The 25,289-nt window shown below is 38.4% G+C and overlaps 1 protein-coding gene across 5 annotated transcripts in view; it reads left to right on the top strand.

Annotated features, from left to right (window-relative positions):
* The first annotated feature begins 11,701 nt into the window (after window positions 1-11,701).
* Window positions 11,702-25,289, top strand: part of TAB2 (TGF-beta activated kinase 1 (MAP3K7) binding protein 2) — an 80,052-nt gene continuing 66,464 nt past the window's right edge. For 4 of the 5 annotated variants that reach the window (XM_081045270.1, XM_081045268.1, XM_081045271.1 and 1 more), the window contains exon 1: window positions 12,181-12,537. The gene's annotated coding sequence lies outside the window, so the exon portion shown is untranslated. Of the gene's footprint in view, window positions 11,732-12,180; window positions 12,538-25,289 lie in introns of those variants that run through there. The other variant, XM_081045269.1, reaches the window with a different exon arrangement.

The raw sequence follows: 25,289 nt of genomic DNA, 5'->3' as shown, positions 1-25,289 counted from the left end.
CCTCATTTATAAATTGGATATTGTAGCATGTACTCTTTAAGGCTATTCTAACGAAGAATTAAAATATGGAAGACATTTTACAGTCTAGGACATACACAGAGAGAAACACAGAGAGAAACATTATTTTTTCTTATTTCAGGAGCAAATCCCATAAAATGATATTATATTCTCCCACTTGACAGAACCTGTTTGAGAATTTTAAAGATAATCTCAGTTAGAGGGATTAATTCTATAACTGGCTAAGTACATTCCTTCTACTTATGTTGTTTTTGAATTTAAAAACATGTCTAGCTCTATTATTACTATCAATCATAACTTTTCATTGGAGATTTGCTCAAAGAATCTTTTTCATGCTAAGTGAATATGGGGATTTATTTTTTTTCTTTACTGGACAGCTGATTATGAATATTTTTATATATCTCATACATGACAGAAAATGAAAAGTGTTACAGTGGAAAAGAAAAACTATGTTAAGAATCCATCAGATTATAGTGGAAATTTTCATCTGTGGATTGAACATTGGTTTGAAATATTTAATTCTGGTCAAGAGACTATAGTAACTACGTTGCTGTGTATTGTCAGCTGCCATCATAATTCACATCAGAAAGAAAGTTAATAAGTCTGAGAGTGCAGTACAAATTAGAGGAAACGTATTTTTTCTATACTCAGGCTTTTGCCAGATAAAAATCAAGCTATATAGACTAGATAATGTTTTTGCTAGATAAAGATGAAGCTTCAGGATGAGGACAGAAGGATTTTTTTCTGTTATTAAAGAATTTTGTCCTCCAAGTATTAACAATACAGGAATAGCATCTTGTATAGGACTAGGAAAATGGTAAACTGAGAATAGACCTGTAACCCTAATAATTTGTAAGTGAATCTAGGGGGTCCATCCTAAAATGTTTATAAATTGTTAATAGTGATTCTGATTACATTTTAAGCCCTTATTTGTATATTTGACTCGAGAGACCCACAGCATCCTATTTCCCACACATAAAAGGAAAAATCATAGAGAATGGCTTTGATCAATAAGACATGTTTACTGAATGGTGGCTACAAGATTGACTGGAGTCAGATAATCTTGATTCTAGCACTGGTTCCAATAACTCTGACTTTGAGCAAATCTATTAGTTTCTGCACAGGTGAAATGATGAAGTTACATGAAATGGTCTTTAAAATCCCTTCTAGTTGTAAAATTCTGCAATTGTGTAGATTATTTTAAAATTTCACATAGGACTGACAGTGATTTTTAGGATCATTATCTTTCCTTCAACCTTTTTCTGATTGAATGTTAGTCTTTGAGAATAGTTTGGTATTGCACAACAGAACTTTCTGGCAGTCCTGGGTCTGGAACCATTTCTCCCCCCACTACCACATCCATCCCACCACCACCACCACACACACACTCCACTGTGGTTAAAAGACAGACCCAATGTCATACTGAGGAAAGGACCAGGAGCTCTAGCAGGGAATTAGGAGGTAGTGACAGGAAGATGTGGGCTGAAGGCTGAGAGAGAGAAGGGGAAGTCAATACCAGTGATCCTTCCTTTAAGGCCTAAGTCATTAGAGTGAAAAGTTCTAGACCTTACATCCTGCTGCTTGAAAAGGGAGGATCCTAACTCACTTACCCAAGGGCATTGGATACACCTTGGCAAAAAGAACCCATGAGTACATTGAAATGCTGTATTAGGTGCTATACCATTCAGAGCTTGGGGAGTTTTGCTCTAAGGTAAACTGGGTAAAGATTGAGTGATGACAAGAAGTCACCTTCTCACCCTGGGTGAATTGGCAGAGATCCCCAGTGGGTTTGGCCAAAGCCACATCTCTGTGGAATAGTGGAGGCTATTGATGTGATGGTCAGAAACCACAGAACTTCACCAGTGACACCAGGGGCAAATCTCCGACACTTGATGCAACCAAAACCAAATGCCATAGCAAGGAGCCAACAGTTACAGAGTTTAGCCTCAAGGGACATTTGAGTTCTCTCTCCTCTAATGGACAGTAACAGGAGAACTACAATAATCCTGGAAAAAACTGGAAAGCCTGACAACCAAGTTATGAGTTCTTGGGACCATTATTATTTAGAGTTCAAGAAATTATAATCTTATTTGTACATTGAGGTTGTTGATGCCTGTACTGTATAGATTACGTTTTCAATTATTAAAATTTCTTAAAATGAAGGTCAGAAGAAAGTTGAGGATTAAATCGTTCTTTCTGCGTATTATAATTCTAACAGTCATCAAGAAAATATGGTCAGAAGAAACAAGAACCCATATCTATAAATCCTAATTCAATGAATGCTAGTCCACATTTTAAGATCTCTTTTTTGTTTATTTGTTTTATCCATGTGAAAATTGTTTTGTGTCATAAGAACTGTATTCCCATTTGAATGTTTCCATATAATATCGCATCTTCAGTCATAAACATTGTGACTAAGAAAAGTGTTTTTTATTCAAGGAATACTTCTCAGCAAACACTATATTAAAAACATTAACATCCTTTAACATCTTATTTTTATAATTTCAAAATAAATCACTTTTTTAAAGCTATTCACTCGGTAGTAATTATGACACCATTTTGGAAAACAGAACAAAACTTCAAAGGTTTAAGGCATATTTTCCCATTACTTCTTATATTATTTAATACAAAACTATACATGCCCTTTGTAAAGGTTTTGACTAAGAGGTATAAAATTAAATCTATTTCAAATCCAAAAAAGAAATTATTTTTGGCATGTATAAAGTCTTAAAGTTGTATACGTTGAAAACTTCTCAAGCCACTTTTATTAACTTACAACCTGTTCTGCTTCATATAGTCATTCAAAAATATGCCCAAGACAGACTTAGGAGCAGATCCCATCACTCGCACAAATGTGAGAAAATCATGATCACATATACATGTGTGCATCGTTTGTGTGTACATGTATGTGTATATATGTGGATTCATTATACACACAAATATATAAGCATATGTTTTATTTAATTTAATAAATAAATAGAAAGACAACCAAGAATGTATACACATTTTAAGAAAGGAAAAAACTGTATTAAAATTATAATAATATATATTGATAACAAAAGATGAATACAAGTCACGTTTGACTTCTGCAATTACAAGAGGTGCTCAAAGTGGTCACCATCAGCGTAATTTTAATACAGTTTTTTCCTTTCTTAAAATGTGTACACATTTTTTGGATATATATATACATATATCTTTTAATCTGAAAATGCATATACAAAAATGTTAACAGTGGGTAATTCTAAGTTTACAATTATTAGCAAGTTTTGTGTGCTTTCAGCTTATTTTCGTTTCCTTAAAATGGTCATGTATTACTTGTGAAATAGAAGTAAATATTAAAACATTTACATGAATCATTTATGGCTAGGAAAGGTGTTCACAACGAAAGGTGGCTAAGTGGCAGCAAACTTCAGGGAGTGCAGTGGATCAAGGGCTTCAGCCACTATGCTCTGAAGTCCAAGGCCACACTCCCTACCTCTGCTACCAGCCAATGACAGCCTGACAGGGTTACTAAGGCAGGCCCCTGCCTGGGGGACATGGGATTCCTCTGATGGGCGATTTTACTGGAGGACTCCCCTGGGGCCTGGCCTTTATTTTCCTAGACTAGATGGCTTTGCAGGATGACACCATCCAAACTCCTATCCCTCTTTCCTTCTCTCGGGGTTGGACTTAGATCATGGTCTCTCCCAGCCTCTCCCAACTCCCTCCCCATTCTCTCTCCCAGGTAGTTCCTAATGAAATTCACGTACATTTAATCCTGTCTTCGTGTCTGCTTCTCGGAAAACCTGAAATAACACAGGCTTCAAAGCGGTATAGCACATTATTATATTTTGGTTAGAGAAAAAATATATGTGTACATGTACATATGTGTGTGTGCATGCACGTGTGTATTTACATTATGATATACACACATACATGTGTATGTTTACAAGTAGAAAAGAAAACACAGAAGAGTGGCTCTCTCTGGGTAGAAAGACTATAGGTAATTTTTGGCTGGTTTGTCTTTTCTTAAATTTCTACTATAAGTATGTATTACGGTGTGATTAAAAAGTAAACTTTTACACGTTATTAATCTACTTCAATCTGTGACAGATTTATTTATAACTACTTTTTCATTTTACCCGATTAGTTAAAGAATATGTCCATTCATTCGTTTCTTCACAGAAACGTTTACCATGCCTGTTATGTGTAAGCCCTGTCCTAGGGACTGTGACCCATGCAAAGGTAAAGATGAATCAGTGAAGTCAGGAAGCAGGAGTCTGAATGGAGGTGAATGGACTGTAGGAAGTACCCCCAGACAGGTACAAAACAAGTGCTATGAAGCCTCAAAAGGTGGAAGGAGGACACCTGTCTGAAGGACCAGAGAAAGTCGGTGCAGAGGTGGCATTCAGCTACACCCCGCAGGAACAGGTAACTTTTTTTTCACTTTGGAATTTTATTGAAACACTCAATAGTTTGAATCACAGTTTGGGACTGCTTCCAAGTTTGAGACCAAGTTTGTTTATACTCTCTTATGTCCCAGTGCAGGTAACATTGTTCATGGCACTTTCCATCCCTATTTTCCCATCCACCAACTTCCTCGTTATGAAGGTTTCTTTGCCAGCCCGCATCAAGGAGTGTTATCTAAGATTACTATACTTTTGGTTTTCAGGCCACCTGGTGTGGTTTCTTCAAATTCTTCTCTCAACAAAAGATCTTATTAATTTCAAATATGCTTTTGGTTTTAGAGTGATCACAATTCCATTTGCGCTGATGGGTATGGTGGATTTTGTCAAACAGTCCAGTTTCCTGCTGGCTCCTCCTATTCCTTCAGTAACAGAAGTCTGGGAATCCAACTTTCAACTGTGTGTTTTAGTCAGATCAACTCTCTTTTTGGAGCTTTAGAAATTGGGCCTGTCCTGGCTCACCAGAGACAGACATGTGACAGGATAGGTTACATTGGATAGGTAAAGATGGAAAAGATGGCAGGTGCAACAGCAAAATGCTGGGTCGCAGGGCTCTACCTTCAGTTCACAAAGCAGTTGACTTTACAAATAAATAACACACACCTGGTTAATCTACAGAAAAAAGCACAGGTGTACTGCAACTGGGATCTCACAAGATCTCCCATCATTTACCTAAAGAACTAGACTCGTTTGTTTAAAAGTAGCTCAATACTTCAGTCTTTCCACATTTGGAAGCATCACTTGAAAAAATGTTGAAATTATTTTATCATGAATAGAACATCTTTCTTCCCTTTCAAATATCTTTCTGAAATGTTGATTATTAGTATACACTGGGGAGATTTGGGGCGGAAGTGTGCATTATTAACATAACGAAATTCTGCTACATGAGCCTATAATGTTACATAGCTCACCACAAGCTTGAATATCAAATATTGCAGTAGCTTGTCACTTTGAGTACATTTCCTTTTTCTAAGGGCCCTATACAAATCTCACAGGACTGGTCACACTCAAGAACCACTAAACATATAAAAGCACCCCCTCATCATTTTTGTATCTCAAATGTCCTGTCTGTTCTTTGCTGTTAATAGATGAGCTGTTAGAATCTAAAAATCTTGACATTATCATGTGGAAAGAAAAGTCGTTCAAAAAGAAAAAAAACAATAGAAACACAAAGTTCTTCAGTGAAATGCTGACTGTGAGTGTAACATAGACAAAGCAGTTATTCATAAATCTGAGGTAACATTCTTTTAAATTTTTTTAAAAGAAATGCTATAGTAGCTGAAACTGGAGTCTACGAGTGTTTCCTTAGCATGTCATTTTTTCCTCCAATTCAGATACATAGACTTATTATTATAAAGTTCTTCAGAATTCTTAAGGTTTTCCATTTTATAATAGCAAGCATTTCAACATTTATTTTGGAAAAAAATGTTTAGAAAATTCTGTGAATTTTTCTAGTAAGTAAACCAATAATTAGGTCTAGGAACATGAAAATTATCCAGTGCCTCTCCTCACCCCCACCTCCAAACAATCACAGTTAGTTTTCTTTTTTCTTTCTTTTTTTACTTATATGGGAATTTTTGCTCTAAAAAAAAGCAAGAGGGAGGGAAAGCAGAGAGGGTGCTTTTCTACAGGTCTCTTAAGATTCGGACTAAATGGTCTTATTGAAAATTTACTATGTGCTGGGCATTGTGCCCCTACTGGGTTTCCCAGGGCAAGAAACTGGGGTGGGGATGGCAGACTCTGCATATACAGAGATATGAGGCATGAAAGACCATACAAAGTTTATTATCTTAATCTTGTAGTTTGTAAACTGTTTGAGAAGAACTCCTGTTTACCAAAGTGTCTCAAAATGTGGCTCTCTGCACAATTGCAATTGTATTTTTGTCTATTTCGTTTTCAGGCCAAGCTTGGGACCTACATGAAATCACTGATTCCTTAAAATAATTCCCTAGTCCCCGCGGATGGCCTCCACCTCCCAGCATGACACAGTTCTTTTCCACTCATAGATGGGCAGCGTTGTGTGTCACAGAACGATTCTGTTGCCAATGTGATAACCACTAGGACCCTGACTCCCACAAAAGAGTGGGTTGAATTAAGGATTTTCAGCCTCCTTACAGCAATAATGAGTGCAGAGCCCAAAGTTCTTAATATCCAGGCAACAGGGCAAATTAAGATCTAGTTCAACAGGGATGGGAGAGAGAGGCACGAGGGGAGGAGTTCTCTTGCGCCCCAAAGTCCTGTACACATGGAAATTTACACAGTGTGGGAGAGAGTTTCAAGCAGGATGACAAACCAAGGGGCAAACTCCTCGTCTCTCCTCTGCTCCACTACATCCCCACCACTGCCAAAGGCCAGTGCTGCTCAGATTTTTTTGTCTGGTGCCATAAAGGTTCCTTTTTCTTCAATTCTTTTAACTGTCATGGAAATGAGGCCAATGCTCTGTGATTGTCATTTCTTTCCAAATTCTTAAAATATTTTATTATTTACAAAAGATTTCCCTACTGACTTAGGACAGGAAAAAAATATGAACGTACAAAACCTGAGAGTCCTAATAAAAATTTCAATGGCCATAGCTTTAGTTAAACAAAGATTATTCCTAAAGGACTTTTGCAAGAAAATATGTAAGAAACATAGTTGTATTATGTTTATTTTTACTGGAAAGTTTTATTTTGTTGATGCATAAGTAACATATCCATTGTTAAAAATTCATGAAATACCACCCCACAAAAGTATAAAGAATCAAACAAAGATTACCCCTAATGTCGCCACCCAATGTTATGTTTTGAGTCTATCTTTCCAGATGTTTTTCTATACATTCAGTCACACACCCACTGTTTTAAATGTGATCAGAGTATTTTTAATAATCTTTCATGCAATCTATTCACCTTTTTCACTTAATATAAAATTGTGGCATCTTTTCATGTCAAGGTATGTAAATCTACATTATCCTTTTTAATCACTGTATCATATTCTACAGTATAAATGCAGCATAATTTAGCTCATTACTTAATAAGATATATTTAGGTTTCCTATTGTTTTATTTTCTTCCTATTATAAGGAAGGTAAACATTCTTGAACATACACCTCAAATATATGTCCAATTATTCCTTCCTAGGAGTGGAATTGCTAGGTCAAACAGTTTGCATATTTAAAATTCCAATACATGTTGTTAAACATCCTTGTAGAAAGCTTATACTAACTCTACTCCCATCCCGGGATATGAGAATGTCTCTGTCTACACAGAGCCAACATTGGGGTTTTGCTTTGTTTTCATCTTTACCATTGATAAATTAAAAAATCAAATTTCAGTGTTTTTGAGTGAAATTGATTATTGAGAATGAATTTATTTTCCTATGTTTATTGACCATTAGCAAAACTTTTTAAAATAACCTGCTTGTGTCCTTTGTCCATCTCTTGTTGGCCTGTGGGATTTTCACCTTATGATTTCTAATAGCCCTTTGTATCTTAGAGATAGTAATATTAGTCTATATGGACTATAAACTTCATTTAGGGCCAAGACCATCTTCTTCATCACCATATACCCAGCCTCTAACGTAATGCCTGACCCAGGGCAGATACTCAAAATATATTTGTGGTTTGACTGACTTTGCTCATCATATATTTTGTAAGTATATTTTTCCAGTTTATGTTTCTCTTATTCTTTTTTATTTTCCCCATCCAAAAGTTTTTAAACTTCATATAGTAATCTATCAATATGTTCCTTTATGACAGATCGCATTTGAGTCATGTAGCTCCCACATCAAGATTATAAAAATAACAAACATTTATATATGCACTACGTGTGCTAAAAACTGTTGCAAACATTTTACATATGTTCATTTAATTCTTGTAACAAGCTTTTTATCTAGTAGAGTATGTCATCCCAATCCCACCGCACCCCATCGCCAATTATTTCTCCTTTCAAAAATGATTCTAGCCATTCCTCTCAATTAATTTTGTTAATTTAAATATGTGACGTTTTCACATTTTCTAAAGTAGAAGGATAAAATGTTTCACTCTCTCCCTTTCATGTCAGCTGCCTCTTTTCCTTCTGTATGTGTGTTCCCAGCCCCATTTTACACAAATTATACCACACTGTATAAACTGTTTTGCAACCTGCTTATTTGATTCACTTAATAAAATATCCACATGTCCTTTAAAATCACTTTGTCGACTTTTGGTTGTGATTGAGTTAAATTTATAAACTTGAGAACAGTTTTCATCTTTAAAATAGTCTTCCTGCTCAAGAAGATATTATTTTTTTCTAGCTTTCTTTTGTGTGCATCAGTAAAGCTTTTAGGTTTCTTCTTATAAATCCTATGTATTTCTTAAGTGTATTTCTGAATAGTTGGTCTTTTCAGTCTTTTTCTATTAATAGGCTGGTAAAAAATATCTCCTTTGTTTTTTTAACTTGCATTGACATTGTTACCAACAAGGTAATACTTTTTCATACTTGCTTTCTCTGTAAGTTCAGCCTCTCATCCTACACATCTGAATGACAAGGTTTGGGAAGGTCCAGAAGACAACTAAAATCATTTTTCAACACATTAAAAATCTAATTCATCATTCTAACCAAAAGAAATTTCTCGACCTTACTCCTGTTTCTGCTAATAGGATACTAATTGCTCATCATTCGGGCTCAAAAACTCAGTCTTCTGTGATATCTTTTTTTTTCTCCCTCACCCCCTACTTTATTTGCCTACAGTAATAAAAAAATTAAATCTACCATCAAAATTTCTCTTGCCCTGACTCTTCCTTTTTATTGCCACAGGTTTTCTCAGGTCCTTCATACCTTTGCCTAGTAAAAGTCGGCTTTATGGTCTCCCCACCTGCTCTATCTTCCTTCTTTCCCTGAGTAGAGGATAGATGAAATATAGATCCAATTATATTCCATTGCTCATAAAACTTAACTGGTACACTGCTGCCTACCAAATTTAGTTCACATTACTACCTACTTCTGTCTCTCACCACTATCCTACATTTCCCTTACAGTTCAGCAAAATCAAACACTTAATGTTACCAAAAAATGCTCTCTGCTTTTCCTTCTCTTTCTATGCCTTTGTTCCTGTTATCACATGCACCTGGAATGCTTTCCCTTTTTACTTTTTAATTTTAATTTTATTATTTTTTGTCTTTTGCAATCCCATCCCTTCTTCAAGACTCATCTGAAATATCATTTCCAAGAAACCTTTCCTGTGATATCCTCCTGCTCTGAAACCCAGAGTATTTTTTTTTCTCTTAAACTACCCACCCTATTATTATTACCATTGTAAGTTGTTTAAGCAAAGAGGATAAGTCTTGCATGATGGAATGGTAGAAAGGATCTAGGATATGGAGTCAGAGGATCTCTTCAAAGCCCTACTGTTCACTTATTGTTTTGGATTGGGTAATTTAGCCCCTTGAAATATAAGATCTTCAGTTGCAAATTTGTGGTGGTAGTAATAATGCATACAAAAGAATCTGTGAAGAACAAAGTAGACAATGTATGTGAAAAAACTTCACATACATTATAGGGGATGGTAGAAGAGAGTAAAGGGGTCAAATATATGGTGATGGAAGAACTGACTCTGGGTGGTGAGCACACAATGTGATGTACAGATGATGTATTGATGTGTCATAGAAGTGCACACTTGAAACCTATGTAATTTTACTATTGTCACCTCAATATATTTAAAATTTTTTGTCTTAAAAATACTTCGTAAATTGTAAAGCACCATATAATAAATATTGGTTTGTAATTCGGAAATTTTGTGTGATACACATTTGTGCATCACTCCTGTGAATCAATGTGCTGTGCATTATAGTGGTTTTTAATAACAAATGAAATTTACTTATCGTGTTTCCCCCAAAATAAGACCTATCCCAAAAATAAGTCCCAGTTAAGAGCATCAGTCAGAGGACGCATTTAGTACGTTATGACAACGTTCCAGAAGAAGATGACATGACTATATTTGAATAAATGTAGATTGTTATACGTGAAAAAAATAAGACATCCCCTGAAAAAACACCCTAATGGGTCTTTTGGAGCAAAAGTTTATATAAAACCCGACCTGACTTTCTGGAACATACGGTAAAAACACTGTAACTCATTTCATCAATTTTAATACTGAGTATGGAAATAATTCCTCAGAGTACTGTAAAGTATTAAAGTTCAGTGATTTCTTATTACCGTACCAGCAAATAAATTAAAACCATGCCTTTCCATTTTTTCAATCCTAATTTCCTTTTATATCTCTTAATGACATTGACCATGAAAATGGTTAAATTCTGATTGGTAAATAACAATAAATACTTTTGGCTTTCGAAGGGTTTTGAATTAGTGCTATATCCCAAGGTTTAAGGCATTTTTAAATGAGGAGAAAAAAACCGGGGTAAGGTCCACACCTTTAGAGAAGCTTGTACTTCAAAGGTGCTTGGAAAAAAGAAAAAAGAAAAAAAAAAGGCCGATTGTAGCTACAGCGCTCACACTGGAAATAGACTAAAAATGGTCCTTTAAGATCTTTCGGGGGAGTAAGTAACAATCTCTTCAAGGAAGAAACTGGCAGAGAAATACGGACATTTTGGACAGGGACAGAAAAACGCCGTCGCGTTTTGGACACCACGAAAGCGCTAGGCTGTTCAAATAAATATTTTACATTGTGAGAAATGTCTGAGCATGACACACTTTTTTTTCTAGAGGAAATTAAACAAATATTTCTTTAAGAAGATAGAAAGAAGTCTCCCCGTCTCCCCCCAAGTTAAAGTGTCTTTGGCTCTGCTTCTAGGATTTCTAGGAACGTGCAATTAAAATAAAATCGAAACGACAAAACCCTGGCAGCATTTTAGACTGTTGTTTTTGCAGGCGCCCGAGAAAACTGGGAGCCCGACACGGTCCCCGGGTCCCCCGGCTGCGCGTCCCGCGGCTCCCCCCGCACGTCTCCGCGCCCCCGGGGACGACCTGCTCCCCGGCGCGGTGCCCTCGGTTAGCCACGCGGCCGGACGCCAGGGGGTGTGTCCGCAGCCCGCAGCCCGCGGCGGCGGGACACCCGGCTCCCCCCGGGCCCACCTGCTGCCCGCGCGCCCCGGCCGGAGGAGGCCCGCGGCGGCCGCAGCATCCCGGCCCCCGCCCCGCACGGCGCCGCGACCACCCCGCGAGCCCCGCCGCCCGCTTCCCGACGGGCCGGGCTGGCGGGAGCGCGAGGTGCCCTCCTTTCAGCTCAGATCGGCGTCGGCCCCCGAGACCGGGGAAACCCTGCAGCGTCTCCACCCGCCTGCAGTCCCCCTGCAAAGTATGTGTGGCCGGCACGAGAACTGAAACAAAATCCCGGGCCGTGGGCGCCAGCGCCTCCCCTCGCAGGCCCGGGCGGCGGCCCGCACCGCCCCGCGGCCCTGGGCAGCGCCGCGCCGCCAGCCCTCGCAAGACAGGCGCGGAGGCTGCGAGTGTCGGGGGAGGGGTGCGGGCGGAGGAAGAGCATCCCCGCGCCGCCGCCGCCGCCGCCGCCGCCGCCGCCGCTCCCCCGCCGCACGGCTGGGGGAGGCCTCGTCACAGCCGCCGCCTCAGCCGCGGCCGCAGATCTCGCGGTGTTTGCCGGCGGCCGCGCCGCCATATTGTGTGACAGTATTTTGATTTGCACTGGGTTGGCAGAGCCTCGGCGAGAGCGAGCGAGAGCTGGGGGGGTGGGGGGAGGGCAGGCGAGCGCGAGGGGGGTGGGGGCAGAGGGAGGTAGGGAGGCCGAGCGAGCCCGAGCCGAGGAGCGGGGAGCGGCGACGCCACCCAGCCGTCGTCTTCGGTCTGCAGCAGCCGCCGGCGGGGCGACCCAGCCCGACCCCCTCCCCTCCCCCTCAGCCACGAGCGGCGGCGGCGGCGGCGGCGGCGGCCGGAGGGAGTTGGCGGCGGCGGCCGATCGGAGGGGCTGAGCGGGGAGGGAGGGACGGCTGAGGTGTCCCCCCTGCCGGGTGGAATCGGAGGCGGCGGCGGCGCTGGCGGCGGCCGTGGTGGTGGAGGCGGCAGCGGCGACGGGGGAGACGGCTGCCCTAGTGGGAGAGGCGGCGGCGGCGGCCGAGGAGGAGGAGGGGGAAGCGGCGGCGGCGAAGGGTAAGCGGACAGCGCTGCCGGGCCTCGGCGGGGTCCCGGGTCCGGCTCTCCCCCAGCTCCCCGCACCCCCTCCGTCTGGAAGGGGCTCGGCCGATTCGCGAGGCCCTCGAGGGGCGTCCGCTTCTTCCTCCCACTCGTCCTCCCTCCGCCTCCTTCCTTCCCCCAGCGGCGAGGCGGAGGGAGGCCCCCCAAGTCCTCCGACCGGGTGGGGGTGGGGAGCATCGGGCCGGGCCTGGGCTCCGGGGAGTGTGTGTGGAGGGGGAGGGGGGCATGCGTCGGAGTCGGGCGCGCGGGCGAGCCCCGCGTGGGGGCGGCGGCCAGGGCGGGGAGGGCCCCCGCCTGCCCCGGCGCCCCCGGCCCGCCCCTCAGCCATGTGGGACGCGGGGCGAGGGGAGGAAACGCGTTTGGGGGGAGCCGTGGTCTGGCTCACGACGACTTAGAGGCGAGGTGCCGGCGGTAGAGAGCGAGCGAGTCCTCGGGGGTCTGGGGGGCAGGTCGCTGCCGTTCCAGGGTCGGTTTGGTGACGCCTTGTTGAAGTGGGGAGCAAGCCGCGCTGTGATCGTGTGGCCCCCTGCACTTCACGAGATGCTGCTGGTGTTCTGTGGGACCAGCCCCGAGCCCTGGGAGTGTGGTGGTGGCCGGGAGGCTGGCAGGGTCTGGGCGTTGCTGAACAGGTGACAGGTGTAGCTCCCGGTGCTGATGCTGTGGGGCGGCCCCGGCTGACGGGTATACCCCAGTGTCCCAGGCCGTGGGAGTTTGCATTGAGGTGTTGGGCCGTGTTCCGTGCCATATATAGTCTATTTGAGATGTTAGGTTCCCATTCTTCAAGTCAGCTTAATTGTTGCGGACAAATTCTTCAAATGTTTCCGATAAGAGGGGTTTCCAGGAGCGCGGAGGGAACCTGCTGCTTCACAGGGGTCTCTCGAGTTCGTGCAATTCTAGTCCCCAGTGCGAGGGTGTTTTCCGTGCCTTTATTCATTGGAAAGTTCTTGAACACGAAGGTTGCATTCGAGGCCACAGTCAGACAGTATACTTTTTGCATCCATCTTGTCTGTTTTTAGGTAAGTTGGTAAACTGTCGGATTTTAGGGTCAGGTTGATTCACGTAGTTTATGAAAGGAATCAGCTCGTGCTGTAGCTCACTGAGAGGAGTGTGGCTCGTTATGCAATTTCAGATTGGGCTGGGGATTGTGGTGGGCATGGAGCAGAATTTTTGCTTTCAGTTTTTACCCTACTGCTGCTTATCGCACTCTTGCTACAGTAGCAGAGTAGTGATACCTTTTAAAAAATACCCTTAACTTTTTGTAACAGAAACTGTTTTGTAACAGTTTCGTGAGTGATTTTAAACGCTGACGGTTTAAGACTTTACATTTTGAAACCATTGCATTCTATAGGAAAGGAAGACATGCTTTTCGTCTTGTTGTATGCCTTGGCTGAGCACTTAAATTAGAAACAATGAGAGGAATTGTCAGATAAATGAGCTACAAATTAAATTAGGGCCAAGTTATGTAGTTTTAAAAGGATCCTATAGCTTTTTAAAACGTGTATGGAACAAATGTATTGAATGATGGTACTATCAGTGTGTTAACAGGAAATAGAACAAAAATTCCAGTGATTCAGAACTTCATTGGGGGTTTTTCCCCTTAAAATCTACTCAGTTTTTAATAGAGGGTGCTTACGATTTAAATCTTTAAAGGATCAACTGGAAGTTGAATGTGCTAATTAGATGAGTAAGTCATCCACTGAATATACTCCATTATTTCACTTTTCTCTTGGGTGCATAGAATAACTTTTCCTGACTTTAAAAGTATTCTCAAAGGACACAGATGAAATGTAAGCTTTCAGCCCTCTTTAGTGAACTGTCACTTAGTAGAACCTGTGCTTTTGTAATTCATTAAGTGGGTAAGTGATCAGAGTCTCATCTGATACAGATTTCCTGAAAAATAAATTTTGACTTGAATCATTCCCATTTGATTGAAATACTACCTATATTTGGTCCTCTCTTTAGTGGAAAGAAGTGCTTGCCTTCAGCGGAGGATGTTGTTTAAAGCTTGCACACCAATTAGTACATCTCATGAAATGAGGAGGTGTTTAAACTGCAGCGTTAAGTAGGTACTTACTACCCAGATCCCCAATTATACCATCATTGAGTATTGGTTCTTTAGTTTTAATAACTTATTACTCTTGGGTAAATGTCTTAACGTGATTAGTCTTGTGTGTCTTGATAGAAATAAAAGATTATTCTACTTCTGTAGTTTTCCCTGTAAGGAAAATTCTTAAAGTTCTGTTTAGGATGAAATATACATATATATCTATGAACATACTGCATTTTGAAAAATAGGTGTAATGTAGACCATTTACATGAAACTCATGAATTTCATGCCAAAAAAGTCTGTGAGGAATGTCTGAATAATCTAAAATAGCATTTTTTAGTCATGCTATGATGCACTGATCAAGACTAAAAGATTATTTTTTAATAATCATTAACATACTCTAAGAGGGAATTTTTGCCTTGTTACAGATGTTTTGAAAAAAAGTTCCTGATAATCTTTACAATATGTGAAGATCATAAATAAAACTATAATTCAGAAAGGCTTCAATTCCATTATATCTCTACCTGGCCAGGCTCCCATGACCCAGAGGGGAACAATAGTAGCACTTTTCCCATGTTTCATAAGTCATCTTTTATTTGTTCCATCCAAGATCGGGACTCTGTAATAGAAGGATTATGAGGTAATAACAGAGGCAAATGTGACGATTAGGGCAAAACAATAATAAGGTGGAGAAGATAGGGGTTGAGATACTGGTAGAGGATTAGATGAACAGTTTTAGGCAGCTAGGAATTTGGAGATGTGGGTAGTGATGGCTGCCAAGCAAAGTGATCATGTTGAACTGTATTAAAGAAATTTGCTCTGAATCTTTTGATAGACTCTGACAGTCCATATATGTCATCTTATTTTAAATCCTCTGTAGTAAGGTGGTAAGGATTTGAAGACACTGAAATTATATGAAATTTGACTGTATGTGTTATTTACTTCTGGATCGTATTTCCAGAATTACTGTATTTTAACATTTCAGCTTTTATGATTCTGATCCTAAAAAATCAAGGACACTTGCTAAATCACTAAGCTTAAAGACCTGAGTAAGTACTCTTAGGGGTAGCCAGTAGTGTACTTTTTACATTCTCTTTAGTTATGTAGTAAACTTGACTGTGATCTTGATAGAGTCAGATTAAGAATGGCTGTGTTTTTCTTTATTTTCTAAGTATTGCATCCCTCAAAACACCATTTTAGTACTAAGTAGTACTTATAGCTGGTTACATTAAAGTTATGTATTTCACTTAGACTTTTCAGTTGGATTTTTATTGACTCATTTTACAAAATATGCTTAGTTTCTAATTTCTTAATCCTCAGAAAAGAATGAACTACTGCTAAAAGCACTGTGTCAGCTAACAAGTTGGTGTTTCAGAAGGAGATCCATATCAGAATTGCCACAAAGTAGAATCATGGATATATATTCATAAAAGATCTGTATGAAAATTGATTACAGTTTTGGCATTTAAAAGTACATTTGTGAACTGACTCTGGGTGGTGAACACACAATGGGATTTATAGATAATGTAATACAGAATTGTGCACCTGAAATCTATGTAATTTCACTAACAACTGTCACCCCAATAAATTTTTTAAAAAGTACATTTGTTCAAAATTTATGTATGTAGACCCTCTTATCTCCTGACGGTGCTTGATAAATGAAGCTTTGCTGAATGTGTCTTTCTGATTTGCCTCTTTTATTAACATTCTTAATGTAAAACTTTACTAAGAAATTCTATTGTGTTTCAAATCATCTATTCCAGTTTAACATTTTGTATCAAAGGAGTGATAAATTTCTTTTGACCTTTAATACCTTAACGTTAATCTTTTTGGTGTTTCCTACATGATAAAAAGGAAAATGCCTACTGGGTACTGGGTACCCAGCATTCATTAAGTTTACAAATATTCATTGAGCATTTACTATATACCAGGGGCCTTTGAGATGCTAGAGAGGCAGCAGTGAATAACGGACAAAATTTCTGTCTTTGTCTAGTTCACATTTTAGTAGTGGAAGTACATTTGTGAACTTGTAGTGTGTCTGGGAGAAAAAACTACTGTGTAGAAAAATAAATCAGAAGAGGAATGGGGAGTAGACATTGCATACAGAGGGTGCCAAAAAAATGTATACACATTTTAAGAAAGGAAAACTATTAAAATTGTAATACTCAATATATACCGATAACAAAACATGAATACAAGTCACGTTTGACTTCTGCAATCATAAGAGGTGCTCAGAGTGGTTACCATCAGCGTCCAGACATTTCTGATTATGGCGAACTACTGCTTGAGTAACGACCCAAGTGTCCCCTTGTATACATTTTTTTGGCACCCCCAGTATTTGCTCTTTTGAAAACTGAATAATCAATATTATCCTTGTTTTCAAAAACAAAACTATCCCATACATAAATTTTTTCTTTGATTAAGAATACACTTCATAACTTGAGAACAGGATTATATTTGTACTTAAGAGTTACAGAGTTTCAATTAATAGCTGCTTTGTAGCACAATAGAAAATTTGGAGTTTACTATCCTGGTTTTGACACAGCTTTGTGATTTGGGGCCAATTACAATTTCTTAGCTTCTCTGAGCCTGTTTTCTTCTCTGTAAAATGAATGATAATACTACAAGGATGTTGAGATGATGAATTACACATTATCTAATTATCTAAATATAAATTATCTAATATACAGAAGGGGCTCAGTAAATTGCAACTTTTTGTATACTGCCTATCTAGTTCTATAAGACATAGTTGAAGTTGTTGACCCTTCCAAGAAGTTTTCATAGCACTGTGTGTGGAACGTTATTTAATATACATTTCATTTGAACAACTAAAGAAAGCAGTCTTGTCTACAACCTTAAAAAGGCAACTGTAACTTATAGTCACTAGTACTTTTTCGGAGTTTATACGTGAAACTGAAATCTTTTTTTGGTGAAGGAATATTGTGATACATCTTGTCATACAGGTTGATGACAACTAGACACAAATATTGTTTAAGATTCCAATTCATGGAAATATTTGTAAAACATTTAGCACAGTGCCTGGGATATTGTAAATATTCAATAAATGTTTGCTTTTGTTATTGCTTATTACTCCTTTATTACGTGAAGATGGGTAATTCAAAGAATTTACAAAGTATTAAGGAAAATTTTACAAAGTTAAAAGAAAATACTTCAAATTATGAATTAGTTTTTTTTTGTTTGTTTTGTTTTTTAGAAAAGAATGGAATAGCCAATCAAATTGCAATAGTTGTTTTTCACTTTTCAATTGGGAGATCACTAAACTGAGTTTTTCAAGGACAGACCATGTCTTATTTTCTTTTCAGCCTTGACTTCACCATCTCTTCAGTGCCTAGTCTGTAGTTAGGAGCTCAAAAAATACTGTGTGTGATAATTTTTCTATGTATCACAACTCTTTGCTGGTAGGTACCTTCTGAGTCTGAAAAGTAGCTGCACTGGACATAAGTCTTTGAATCTCTAATTTTAAGCACAGACTAAGATGACATGCAAAGTCTTCTTAATACCATTTTTTGAATCTACACAAAAATTTAAAAAACATCCTAGAAATTGAAAGGAAGAAATCAGTTATTTGCAGCCAGATTAGTATTCATTAACCTATTCCCTATGAGTTGACATTAAAATGAATCTCAGTTTTAAAAAGCAGAGTAGAAAAAATAATTCATGCATAATTATATGCTCTTACTGTTAAAATGACAAGTTTATCTTGTCTCTTTAAGGCAGTTTCAATTAAAGTGTAGGTTTATACTGACCTTTAATATCTTAATGTTAACCTTTTTAGTATTAGCAGAATTAAGCACATCACAAGTGTGCTGCCTATCAGTTTGCTACCCAGGCAGGCCGAAGATATTGCTCGTTTTATTAGTATAGAGCCAATGGCAATTCAGTGGAAAGATTTTCCATCCCTTATCAGTGAGAGAAAACACTATAGCAATACAAACAAAAACTCGAAATCAGCATCTTGACCTTGCACAACATGGTTCTCACACCAGGCAAGTTTTGTTTAGTCAGAGAAATAAAAAAAAAAAACACACACACACACACACAATAATTCTGATATGAACTGGGGAAATTGGAGTAGAAGAGGAGGTTTCCCTAGTTTTTAATTCTCTTAGCAACTGAAGAAAATACTACTTTTGATTTTGAGTTAATCTTTCTGTCAACTTGCGACCTGTACTTCTCTAACTAAATATCTTAATTTTACCATGTTGGGAGTCAGTGAAGTATGTATAATGAGAAAAGACCGGGGCTTTAAAGTCAGATGAGCCCAAGTTCAAATCTGAGCTCTATTGCTGACTATAGCTCTGTGGTCTCAGACTAATCACTCACTCTTTGAGCCTAAAACTTTTCTTTAGAAAAACACATACCGTGTTTCCCCGAAAATAAGACCTAGCCAGACAATTAGCTCTAATGCATCTTTTGGAACAAAAATTCATATAAGACCTGGTCTTATTTTACTATAAGACCGTCTAATATAATGTAATATATAATATAATACAGGGTCTTATATGAATTTTTGCTCCAAAACACGCATAAGAGCTGATTGTCTGGCTAGGTCTTATTTTCGGGGAAACATGGTATGTATACTTCACACCTACTCTGCATGATAGTTTTAACTACATTCATTATCTGCATTTCTTATGTTAGCTAGTGCTATAGCCACCTGGAACCTAGTAGGCGTCAATCAGTAGTAGTCGAAATGTAAAGTACGCATAGCCTATGCTGCAGTTTTTCTCCCCTTGTTTATATTGGCTTCATTTTTGAGCACCTTCAGTTATAAGCTTAATTTTTAAAAGTATTAATCTTTCAAATAGAACAAGGCGGATTCTTGTTCTAGTTAATTAGATATATGTAGCTTAAAGAATGGGAAGTGATTTAATTGGGATTTTGCTTTTTAGGTTTTTCGTTCAGGGTACCTGTTCACTTCATTTTTCCTCAGCAAATAGAATGAAAAGGAATTAATTTATATACTGTTTAATTTATTGGAACTCTTTAGACGAAGGATGAAAGAAACAAAATATTACTGTGGGTTTTTTTTATCACAAAAGAAACATGCAAATTAGTAATTATTCCTAGTTCCTGTGAAAAAGCCCACATTTTCAATTTGAAAGTAGTCCACAATGCATAATTTAATTCTTTTGTGTGAAAATCATTAGAAAATTGTCATGGATCAGATTTTGAAAACACATCAAATATGAGGTTAAATTTTAGATTGGTGTAAAAATAATTGCGGTTCAAAAGGTTAAAAATAATGACAAAAACCGCAATTACTTTTGCACCAACCTAATACTATAAAATGTGCCACTTTATCTGTATAAAAAGATCTTTGTACATTTTCTGTTTTAACTTGCTAATTAATATTCTTCTATTTCAACAATACTCTTCTATGTCCATATTTCACATTCAAAAGGGATATAGTGCTAAATTTCCCAGTATTTATTACTAGATTAACTGTTATTTTTTACTGTGATTTTTCCCCCAAAAAATGTATCTTAATCTATTGAGTAAACTGATGTGATTGTTGTATTTTACTCTACTAATTACTATGAAATGCTATTTGTATAAATAATTTAACATGTTAATAACCACATTTGTTTATTGATTACTCAGTAAATGTCAGAACTCTTCCTGTTATTATAGTAATACAAATAACTTATTACTGAAGTGTAAATCCAGTTGTTGTGGTTAATTTTGAAACAGTTTTAAAGATGGCTTCCATTTTAATAAGTATGTTTAGAATATTTTATAGTGTATATGTGAAATCTCTTAATACTAGAGGTAATACTCGTTAGTCTTCCACATGTGCAGTTTTTGTGCAGTTAGAAACACAGATAGTGATGGAGATCCAGCCATTAGTCAGATAAATGATTTATTATTGCTGAAAGAGTTCTGAGATACATATTGGTCTTGTCAGTCTTGTTTTATTGAAGAATAGTTTTGCTATTAGGAAAGGCAACATGTAGTGTGAATGACTATATGCACATACACAAAAGTTTCATTTTTGTTTCCATGAAATGCCAATATTTTGAAATCCTAGCATATTTTCATATCCTTTCAGATTGGTCACTTACTGACAGTGATAATCAGTTCAGCAAGTTAATTTTGCTTTTTTGCCATTTGCAACAGTTTGTCTTATATGCTGCAATTAAACCAATAATCATATAAATGTTTAAATTGAAGAAACCTTTTAAAAATTAATATTCAAGTCTATAGTATACAGGCGGATACTTGCTTTCATATTGATATTCTATGGACTGTTCTGTCTTTTATACTTTGCTTTTATACTAACAGTTCCTGATCATAGTTTTTTATTGGTGCTAAGTCATCGTTAGAAAATAGTTACAGAGAATTTTACAGTATAGGTAAAAAAACTTGCTTTCTAAAAGGAATTCAAAACAGAGTATGTATTATTCCATTTTAATCCATTGAGCACAAATTGTGGTATAGTTGCTTGGTTAATTTTTAAAAGGCAGTTAGTGACCTGATAAACATGGACATCTACTCTTTGGAAGTTAAGCAGATGTATGTAGGTATTACAGTTAAGCAGTTGCTAAAATTGGAGAAAAAAGGTAGTGCTTAAGGATATATCTAAGGGGTCATTGTCTAACAAAAGTTGGTGGAAACACAGGTATTGTATTAAGAGTAACTTGCTGTTTACCTTGTTACTAGCATGTACCTGAACTGTACTTGACTAAGTACTATTTGCCACTTTATGATGATTTTCTAAAGAAAAGGAAAAACAAACACGTGTACATGGGGAATTGCAAAAAAATTCCCATTTCCACACAGACGATTCTGCTTTTTTACATATAAAAATGTACTGAAATGTATTGGTTCAGCTTGCTTTTTTTTCTGTTTTTTTTTTTTTTTTTTGAGATTTTTCTGGCTGAGATGATTGGTTGGCCTCACTCTCTTTATGAGATTTTCCCCTTATGAACAATGGCATGAATTTACGGGATCACTGTTCCGAGCCGTTGCCGTAGCTCTGCTAGTGGAACAAGAAGTACTTTGGGGGGAAGGTGACTGGTTCATGGGAAAATTGAACTGGTGATCTTAGCCAAACCAAGCCGCAGGATTAGAACTTCAACTTTTATAGGATATCACATGATCAAAAGAATAACAAGAAAAGTCCGTAGAATTTGTTTCACATGTCTTCTATGACCCACCTGTGCAAAATAGCTGGCTAACCCAAGAAATCTTGCCTGACTCATTCTTCCACTATGTCTTATCTCTGCATTTTTTTTTAGTCAGTCTAATTCACTGATCCAGTAGTTTTGAGTTCCTACTGTGTGCCAGGTACTATATACTAGGTGACGAGGCCTTGGAGATGAGGAGGATACAGTTCTTGCCCTCAAAAGGCATATACAAACTATGGTGTTATTCTGTAACAAATGCAGTGCCAGGACACATAAGGAATCTACAGGAGGGAGGAACTGGCTCAGTGAGGGATGAAGGAATATGAGAGGGAAGTCTTCCAAGGAAAAGTGATGCTTGACGTGAGTGTGTGTCAGATGGACAAGGAAGAGAAGTCCAAGTTGGGAGAAGAGAGGCCATTTCAGTCAGACCAACATCCATAAAGGATGGCGGTAGGAAAGTCCATGTGTATTCAGTAACTGAGTAATTCCACAGTGCATTGGGCACCAGCGGTGGGTTCTTAGGAAGTGAGGTGGAAAATTAGAAGACAGAGCATGAAGATATTTGTATGCTTTGTAAAGTAGATTTGGCTTTACCCTATAAATGATGGAAGGCAAGTGCTTAAATTAACATTGTAGAAAGATCTCTGGCTGCAGTGTAGAGAATATTTAGAAAAGAGCCAGGCTTGGGAAGGAGTGTCAGATACTTGAAAGTTGACAAGGAGCTGAATTAGGGCTGTGATTAAGAAGAGTAGGTGATGAATTTAAGAAGAGAATACTGAGTATGAAGTAAAGCAAGGTAAGAATCACACAGGCCCCGGCCTGAGTACCTGGGTGCGTAGTCTAGTGCCTGCCATTCACAAATACAAGAACATACCGGGGCCGTAACCGATGAGGAAGATATTTGCTGGTTTTCAGGTGTCTATGGAGAGAGAGAGGGAAAGGAGACATCACTTCTCTGATTAGGTGACATTTGAACAGGTACCTGAATGAAGTTGATCAAGGGAAAGAGCTTTCTAAATGGAGGCAAAGCATTTGCAGAGGCCTTTAGGTGGGAGCATGCTTGCCATGTTCCCAGAACAAGAAGGCCAGTGTAGTTGGCACTGAGAGAGGGAGAAGGGTACATGAGAGCCAAGTACGCGCTTTTCACGTAGCCCGTTTAGGCTGTAGTAAGGACTTCAGATTTTATTCAGGGGGAGAGGAAGCCACGTAGGGGTTTTAAGACTTTAATCTATTTGCCTTTTTTTTGTCACTTCTTACAGCATGATTTATTTGTTTGTGGTTTGTGTGTATAGTTCTATATTATTTATTATGTGTATAGATTTGTAACCATCACAGTCAGGATTATAGAACTAGAATTGTTCCATCACCACAAAGAAATTCCTTTATATTACTCCTAGACCGATGTTCTTGCACTTACAATGGGGTTACAGTTCAATAAACCCATCATAAGTTGAAAATATCATTAAGTTAACACATTTAATACACCTAACCTACCAAATTTTAGCTTAGCCTGGCCTATCTTAAACATGCTCAGATCACTTACATTAGCTACAGTTGGGCAGTTATGTTGAGTTTCATCTCAAGAGCCTTCCTCTTCTCTGCAGAAGCAAGAGACAAAGATAGGTGTTTTGTAGGCATGATGGGATGTGAAAGCACAGAACACTGACAACATGTACAAGGTAGAACTTTGGGGACTACCCTCCCCGTAGTTTGCCGTCGCTGCCCAGCATCACGAGGGAGTGTCGTTCCACCTGTCACTAGCACAAGAAAATAGCAAAATTCAAAATTTGAAGTACAGTTTCTACTGAATGCAGGTCGCTTTCACACCATCATAAAGTCAAGATAACATTAAGTCGAACCTTAGTAAGTCAGGGACCATCTATATAGACATACTTTTCCACCATCATGAAGCCCTGGCAACCACTGATCTGTCTGTTGCTATAATTTTGGTGCTTGGAGAGTGTATTCTGTTAATGTAATTATACATTATGTTATCTTCTGAGATTGGCTTTTTTTCACTCAGCATTATGCCCTTAAGGTCTATCCAATTTGTTGTATCAATAGTTCATTCCATTTTAATGCTAAGAAGTATACCATTTTATGGACGTACCACAATGTGTTGAATAATTGACTGATTGAAGACTTGGGTTTCCGTGTGGGGCAATAAAAATTACACTGCTGTGAATAGTTTTGTACAGTTTTTTATGTGAAAACACATTTTTTAAAAATCCCTAGGAGTGCAGTTGCTGGGTTGTGATAAATGTGTTTAATGTTATAAGAAGCTACCCCTTTTCCAGAGTGGCTGCACCATTTTACATTCCCACCGACAACATATGTGAGATCCAGTTTCTCTGGAGGCATCCTTGCCAGTATTTGCTATTGTGAATACTTGTTATTTCAATGATTCTAACAGGTGTGTAGTGACATCTCATCGTACCATTAATTTGCATTTCCCTAATGGCTAATGTGCTTCTTTGGTGTCTATATATTCTAGTGGTGAAGTGTCCAGGTCTTTTGCTCATATTCTAATGGTTTTGTTTGTTTTCTTCTTGTTGAATTTAGTGAGTTCTTTACATATTCTGTATACAAATTCTTAACTGAGTATGTGATTTGCAGATAGTTTTTTCTGGTCTGCAGCTTATCTTTGTAACCTTTTAACAAGGACTTTTGCAGATCAAAAAAAAGTTAATTTTGATAAAGTCTAATAATTTACTCATTTTTTTTGTTTATGGATTATGCCTTTGTCAAGTCTTAAGAACTTTGTGCTTAACTTAGGTCACAAATATTTTTCTCCTGTTTTCTTATAAAACTTTTCTAAAAGCTTTATGTCTTGCATATGTAAATCAGTAATCATTTAACTTAACTGTTATACAAAGTTGTGACATTTAGATCAAGGTTCATTTTCTGTCTATGGATGTCCAGTTGCTGCAACACCATTTGTTGTAAAAAAAATTGTCTTTCCTCCATTGAATTGCTTTGCACCTTTATCAGAAATCAGATGTCTGTACTTGAGGATCTGTTTCTGAATTCTCTATTCTGTTCCATTGCTTTGAGGCTATTATTCCACCAGTACTCTCTTCATTACTGTAGCTATATAGTAAGTCTTAAAATCAGGTAGTGAAATTCCTCCAGCTTAATTCTCCTTTTTCAGAATTGTTTCAGCTATTCCAGTTCCTTTCCATGTAAAATTTAGAATCTACCAGAAAATCCTGCTGGGATTTTGATAGGAACTGCATTAAACCCATAGATCAATTTGGGGAAAATTGGCGGGTTTTTTATTTTTGTTTTTGTTTCAATCCATGAACGCAGCATATCTCCTTATATTTAGGTGATCTTTGATATCTTTCATCAGCATTTGTGGTTTCCAACACACAACTCTTAAAAATTTTTTGTTTGTTTTTAGATTTATACCTAGATAAAGTTTGTGGAGCAATTGTAAATGCTATTGTGTTTTAATTTTGGTTTCCTGTTGTTCATTGCTAGTTTATAGCAATATGGCTGCTTTCTGT

This window comes from Rhinolophus hipposideros, assembly GCF_964194185.1.
Source record: "Rhinolophus hipposideros genome assembly, chromosome: 3".
In the NCBI taxonomy this organism is placed as follows: Eukaryota; Metazoa; Chordata; class Mammalia; order Chiroptera; family Rhinolophidae; genus Rhinolophus; species Rhinolophus hipposideros.
The sequence above is the reverse complement of the archived record's forward strand: the minus strand, read 5'-3'. Positions and strand labels throughout refer to the sequence as shown.